This window comes from Dipodomys spectabilis, unplaced genomic scaffold (assembly GCF_019054845.1).
Source record: "Dipodomys spectabilis isolate Male_0828 unplaced genomic scaffold, ASM1905484v1 ptg000010l, whole genome shotgun sequence".
Lineage (NCBI taxonomy): Eukaryota > Metazoa > Chordata > Mammalia > Rodentia > Heteromyidae > Dipodomys > Dipodomys spectabilis.
In genome coordinates this window covers 41248-49200 of record NW_024870687.1, presented here as the reverse complement: position 1 = coordinate 49200, position 7953 = coordinate 41248, and the positions used below count along the sequence as shown (strand labels likewise).

Below are 7953 nucleotides of genomic sequence, written 5' to 3'. Positions count from 1 at the left end.
GTTAACTATTTTGAAAGCAAAATATATGCCTGAATAATTTACATGTGTTAAAATTATGCAAAACTAAATTAACTAATCCTACAACTCTGAAAAAAGAATTGGCCTAAAGAAACGAAAATAATTAAGTTCAAAATTTGAAATTTAGAAAATTAAATGAAGTAACTTAAGTAACTGTAAGCCCTCTGTATATCAGTTTTATAATAAAAAATGCATTAACAAAGAAAGAAAAGTACCCATTGGACAATAGCGACAGGAAAAGTATCAGTAGTTTTTTTTTTGAGTGTGCAAAAAAATCAATGGAAAAGATAACAATGTTCTTTCCATAATAAATGTACTCATTACCTTATTTATGTAACTGTATCCCCTCTGTACATTACCTTTACAATAAAATTAAATTGAAATTAAAAATAAACTAAATAATATACCAATTAAGAATTCGTAGAGAGCTAGGAAGGTGACTCATTGGTAGAGCTCTTGCCTTGCATTCTTGAGGCCCTGAGTTCGTTTCCTCAACATCACATAAACAGGAAAAAAAAGCCGGAAATTGCACTGTGGCTCAAGTGGTGGAGTGCTAGCTTTGAACTAGCCTTGAGGAACAGCGCCCAGGCCCAGAGTTCAGGTCCCACGACCAGACCCCCCACCAAAAAAAAAAAACAAACAAACCAGAATTACTAGAAACCATTGGTTAAAAACTTTTAAAAAACTGGCCTAAGTACCCAAGTAATATAATTTGATGATACTATTTAAATAGTTCAAATTCAGCAGAGAAGCCAAAAGTTTAAAAACTGTTACAAAGTAAAGTAATAAATCAGAATATTTATTACTAATAATAATCATAAGATGAATTTATAGTGGTAGTCAAATATGTAAGAAATGAGGCAATTTGCCATTTGTTTGCACTGAATAAGTGAGAAAGAATTTTCTAGGTCTTTTTAAATATATAATAACTTTAATGAAGAAACTATTCATCATATGATAATTAGATGAAGCTGATATTAGAGTAAAGAGCAGATTGTACTAAGTTTTTGGATGTTTAAGTATATACTTATTTTGGTTGTGGGAAATTGTGTTCATCTTGGGGTATTGTTTTTGTTAGACTGGTGTCATATCAGTGATTAATTTTAGGATAGGGGTTCCCTTTCCACAAGAACATGAACCTGATCTGTCTTTTTAGCCTCCCCATTATCAATGGCATAAGAGTTGCACACCAACTTGTCTAGATTCCTACCTTGGCTGGCCTGGATTCTGCAGTCCTTCCAACCTCAACCTATAGATAGTGCAGGAGGGTGCAAATGATCCAATGCACCCAGCTATAGATTGAGAAAAATTTCTACTAATCTTTTGGCCTGGGTTCTGTTCTCAAGCTTCCTCAGTAGTTAAGAGTTCAGATGGGAGCCCCTGGTGCCAAGCAGTAAGAGTATTTCTTAAAGCAATTAGACATATATATGACTTAGGCATGTGAACACCTCAGGACAAGAATAAAAGAGCAGTGAAGCGTAGAGGACAGGCCTAATTTTAACTAGCTACTTGGAAGCTGAATAAGCTTAGCTAGCTACTCTGGAGGCTGAGATATGAAGACCACTATTCAAAGCCAGTCCAATCATGAAAATACATGTGATTATCTCTGAAAAACCAAAAGTAGAACAATGGCTCAAGTGGTAAACCTCTATCCTTGGTCACAGAAGCTTAAGCATGATGAATGAATGAATGAGCACTTGCACATGGGCATGTGTGTACACAAATGCATGTGTACACACACATACACACACACACACACACACATGAGTATTTCAATGCGAAGTTCTTTTTTTACCTTGCTGTACTCTATTTCCCTGTCTTAGTTTACAAATTAACAAAATCAACTAAGCACCTATTTATATACAACTCATCGTGTTTCTCTAAACTCAACTATCTTTTTGGAAGCATGCTTTTATTTGACCCAAATGTAAACTATTCAGGAATTTGATTCTTCTCCCTCAATTCTGTAGAATTAGATTATTGTTTAGCTCCCTCCAAGCAATATAATTTTGTGAAATCCTGCATCAAGCAACATATTTCTTTCACTAGAAGGGAAGCTTCTGTCAAACAATTAATAATAGGTTTTTCTTCTCCTTGCTAGTATCTGTAGTTTTATTATCTTCATATATTTCATGATCTGTCTGTGTATAACAAAGACTGCTGTAAAAATAAAAAGACTCTTCACAGCACTTATCATTTATATACCATCCATAGGTATGAAGGTGTTTAAATATTACTGAAATTGCTTTGGAACAAATCATATTCACATTGACTATCGTGAAAAATAAGAATTGGTTTCTCAGCACTTTAGGTAAGAACTTTTTTGAAAGAAACAAAAGGAAAAGTAGGAACAACTCAACATATATATTCAAATGAAACAAAACAACCCAAGAAAACAAATTAATTCAGTACTCATGAACTTTCAGGAAATGCAAAGATTTTTCAAAAAAACATCAGCTATGACAAGCTTATGAAAATCCTGACTACATGGGAGTCTACTCTTGTGAGGATAGAGGTTAAAGCCCAGACTGGACAGAAATATCTGTACACAATGCCATGTACCTGTTATTCTAAATTCCAGGAAGAATAATATAACATGGACTGAGCCCAAGATCATACACAAGTATCTGAAAAATAATCAGGATGATTTAGGGCTGGGGACATGACAAAGTGGTAAGAACACCCATTTAGGGGACACAAGACACTCAATTCAAACTCTAATATTTGGGTATTATGTAAAAAGCTATGATTTTAAATAATTGGAATAATTGAAATATTTGAGTATTTGAGTGGAAAAATGCATGAGAGAGATAGAATGAACCCATGGTGCAATACTTTCAACTTAAGTGAAAATGTTTTATGGTACTTCAGAGAAAACAGAGTTACCTTGCAAATGAGCATGGTTGTACATTTGGGTGATGGAAATACTTTACTTACACAGGTGTAAATTAAATAGATTTTTTTAGGTAGATTGTACTTCTTGAACTAAGAGCCTGGATGATATCCCTGAGATTTTTCTCTCAAGACTACCACTCTACTACTTTGAGCCACAGTTCCAATTCTGATTTTCTGTTGGTTGTTTGGTGATAATAGGATACTAGACATTCTTGCCCGGATGGCTTCAAACCATGATTGTCAGATCACAGCCCCCCGAGTAACCAGGATGCCAGGCATGAGCTGTCGATAGTTTTCATAATTTAGTAAATTGTACAGTTACTGAAGTTGTACATTATCATTATAACCTGTGTAATATATGTGTGTATGTATATATCAATGCATAGGGATAGAAATATTTTAACATATTTTTGTATCTACAGTAGATTTATGAAATTATCCATTATAAAATAAAATGGAAACAAAAGTTAATAAGGATCAAAACAAAGGAAATTATCACATGTTTCTTGATGTTTAATGGAATACGAATTGCGAGAATCAGTTTGGGAAAACCATCTCTACGTTAACAAAATGGATAAGAGGTATTAATTCCAATCCATCTATTAGCCCATATTGTGCAACCTCACACATGAGTGTCAAAATCAAACAACACTTTTTGCCTTTGCTTTTAACTCACCTGTTATAATTTACGGGTTAGATGAAGTAATCAAATAAAGAATAAAATAATGTTATGTGAGGCTATGAATTAAAGGTGAAAATGATTTTAAACATGATAATAGCTAATTAACTTGAATATTTCTTACTTTTACTTTGTCATGTCCCTCATTCCCATATTAGGAAAGTATATAGAAGGTTCTCACTGAATTATATGTACAATTATGAAAAAAAAGTATTGAAAGAATATGGGCACAATGTGGTTTTAGCTTATTGAGACCTGTAGGGAGAAGTGTGTTTTTGAGGACTTGCAATACATTGTGATGAAGATGAAAGGAGGGATGTGCTTATTCTGGAAAACTGGCTAGGGGATTGCTCCCATAAAGGTAGTGATGAATTCTTCCGAAAGGTTACAGTAAAGTCACTTTCACAAGCATGTTCACTGCTGCACAATTCACCGTAGCCAAGTTACGGAAACAGCCCAGATGCCCTTTGGCGGAGTGATGGTTGGAGAAAGTGTGGCACATATACACAATTGGATTGCACCTATCCATTTTTAAGACTGTTACATTATTTGCAAAGAAATGGATAGATCTAAAAATTTATTAAGTGAACAAAGTCAGAGCCAGACACACAAAGGACCCATGTTCTGTCTCATATTTGGAAGCTAGAAATTTATACAAGTTTACACAAAAATATTAACCAAAGCATGCGATTTGCAGAGGAGTATTTCAAAGGTGTAATTTCTTATAAAATTGAACTTTACTCCAACAAAATTAATAGCAGGTAACTATCATTTGGACGATGTGAGTGGAAGTCAAAAGGAAGGAATAAAGAGAGTTATGGAGGAAGAGAGTGAAGGTATAATATTCAATGCAACTGTATAAAACTAGAAAAAATTAAAGTGGAAGTGGCGCTGTAGCTCAAGAAGTGGCACTGTAGCTCAAGTGGTAGAGCGCTCGCCTTGAGTTGAAGAGCTGAGGGACAACGCCTAGGCCCAGAGTTCAAGCCCCATGACTGACAAAAAAAAAAAAAAAATTAAAGTGGGATGAAGTTTGGAAGGGTGTGGAAAAGTTATATAAAGATCCATTATATTAAAAAACTGATTTGTTGAATGGAAATTCCCTTGTACAAGTATTTAAGATAAGAAAATTATAATTAAAAACAATGGAGACATCTGATCATAAATTCTATTTCCAACTCTTTTAAAAATAAAAATTATTTGTTCTATAATTTGATCAGAGGAATGGATTTTGTGGCTAGCTATATCATTGCACATCTGTCTCTCTCTTCCTCTTTCCTTCTCATGGTTCTCATAGGGAATATGATTACTCCATAATTATCCTAATTTATTTCGCTTTTATAGTTTTTCACATCATTTCACTTTCTGCTCTGTCATTTCCCAATTCATTTACATATAAGGCATTATTTCCTATTTTCTCATTCCTAGAATAAGCTGCACATGAAGACACCACTGGTCCTCATTTTCAGTTTGTCCCTTTGAATACAGAGGAAAATCTTTCCTCTGCTCTCTACCAAATCTCTACTCTCCAGTTAGAATAATTTAGAATAGTAAAAATGAAAAAAGAGAAAATAAATAATAGTGAAAAAAACAGATGCAGAAAATTCACCGGAATAACGATGAATATACACCTCTTCATCTAGAAGCCTACTGTGGACACTTAGACATTGTCCATGAGTTGGTGGCTCAAAGCAGATATTCATGGAATAACTGTGAAAGGCTGGATATCCTTGCACAGTACTTATACATGGAATAATACCAGAGTGGCTTCTTTATTTCATCATGATGCAGACACCAGTGGCCAAACTAATGGCCTCTTGACCACCTTGCTGCTGGGTATAGATATAGCAAAGATACGCTGGATCTCCTTCTGTTGAACCATTATATCAAACCAGATCTGAAGCACAACTTAGAAGAAACTGCATTTGATATTACCAAAAGGATAAGTATGTATCACTACCTCTTTGAAGTTGTGGAAAGCTGTACAAATTGTTCTCTTAAGTGCTAATGTTTCCATTAAGTTTCTTAAATTTCAAAATTGCCAGTCCATCCCATGTGTCCATACAAAATATTTTCACAATAACAAGCAACAGCAATATTTTACTTTAGAAATTCATGGATTCCATGGTATTCTTCCAAGTGAATTGCCTGATTTTGATGTCAAAATATATTCGAGTTGTTTGTATACATCAATAATGATATCTATAGAGTTTGTGATTTTTTTAAATCAGAAATAATTTTAACTTATCTGTTGAAATGAGTAGTAGAGAAACTAAAGATATTTCTGGTGCTTGTCTGAAAAAAGTATATTTTAAAATATTTATATTCTGTTTGTATAATGTCCATAATCTATTTCTTTCTCTCCTAGATATAATACTTTGAATTCGACATTATATTATAATATATAGGTCCATTAATAAATGTGTTCTTTCAGATTGCGTTCCATATAGGAACAGTTTAAGATTCCTTTAATTCCTAGGTCCTTATAGAATTTTATTTCTTTGGGATAAAATGACAATGTTATCTTATTTCAAAAGTTTTATAAAGGTTATCCTATATAAAGGCCTTTATAAAAAGGTGAAGATTGAATTCACTCATGTCAAACTAACTTTTATTTCTATGAATTATATGTATTATTACACTTGTATATTTGTAATCAACTTTTTCATAACTGTTTTTCATTTCTTGCATCTGAAGAATGAAAAACATGGAATACTTCACAAATTTTCATATCATCCTTGTGCAAAAGCCATGTTAATCTCTGTATTGTAATTCAGGTAGACATGCTGCTGAAGCATGTAGTATCTTGTAAATTTACGTAGTTAATGATGCAAACTTAAGATAGGCATATATCCTTGGTTGCCTATTTGCAACCAGGAAACCTATTGTTCCCAAATTTGCTATTCATCTTATTTCTGCAAAATTCTGTGTATGGTGGAAAAAACTTATATTGTTTGTTCAATTGCTCACATTTGCAATTTTTTGTCAAAAACTATTTTAAGTCTTTTTCATTTGAAATTTGATCATACATTGAAGCCTTCATAGCTAGGTCCAAAGGTGATGGATTTTCAAGTACTTATTTTTTAACTGATTTAGCTTTGTGGAGCTAATGGATTCAAAGTAAGCCTTGCTTAAGAGCTACTTCTAAACTTCTGCAGCTTAAAACTTCCCAAATGAGGTCTTACTGGCACAAATGTCTGCCTGACCCTTTACCCTTGCTCCATGTAAGAACAGACCTACCAGAATATCTTACCCTGACAGCATAGATTGTCTTATTGGAGCAAAACTAATCTTAGTTACAAAGGATCATAAAGTGATGAACAGTTCAGACAGAACTGTTCAGACTAAGCCAGGCGCTGATGGCTCATGCCTGTAATCCTATCTACTCAGGAGGCTCCAGGAGAAGTCCATATGTTTCTCCTTGTTATTAGGCCTTAAATTGGTAATGTTTTAATCACAGTGTTTCCTCTTGCCTCTAGGCTGTACATCTCCGAATGGTAAAGCTTTAAGTTTAATTCTACCAAACACTGAGGTAGAGGTAATGGAATAATATTTTAAAACAGTTGCCTTTGTTACCTTAACCACAAGAGAAAAATGCAAAGCATTTTCTTATATTATATATACTTATATATTTTATATTTATGTGCTGATTTTATATTTCACACAGTGAATCTTACTGGAATTAATTTATAATTGGACAAATTAATTGATATTTATTACAATAAATAGATTGGAATATAAATAATCAGGATTAGAATATATATTAGAATATAAAAAGTATCAATGCAATGTTTTCAGTGTAAACTTGTGATACCTTCTAATTGTTCTTGGTTTCTGAATTCACATGGTAAAAAAACCAATGTTGTTTTCTTTAATCTATAAGGGATTTTACTCTGCTGCTCTGTTTATTGTTTTAACTCGCTGGTCCCAAACTGTTTTTCTCCATATTTCTGAAGCATTCCTACTGATTATACTCAAATTTTGCTGATATGATGTCTAAAAGGTATTATTCTTCCACAGGATCCACGGGTCCTAGAATCCCAGGTCCCAGTTACCTGCATCATCAAATAACTAGGGCAAGAGATCTCACCGAGGCCCATGCAACATACCAACAGAAAGTAATTGAAGACCCATCTTAATTTCTCATTTCCTATATTTCAGGGGCCCAATTCCTTAAAATGCAGGAATTAGCAGTAAGCACTTGGGAAATGCAAGGCAACTTAAAATGCAATATGAAATCACAAAATGTGAAAGTACAGTAATTCAAATTTTCTATTTTCAGATGACCATCCCATAGGAGTGAACAAGACCACAAATGTCACAAAATGATTTGTAATACCCATCTTCTAATCATTAATGAATGA

At 33.4% G+C, this 7953-nt stretch overlaps 1 pseudogene; it reads right to left on the bottom strand.

Moving 5' to 3' along the window:
- Positions 1-6290: 6290 nt before the first annotated feature.
- Positions 6291-6387, bottom strand: LOC122128198 (annotated as a pseudogene).
- Positions 6388-7953: the final 1566 nt, after the last annotated feature.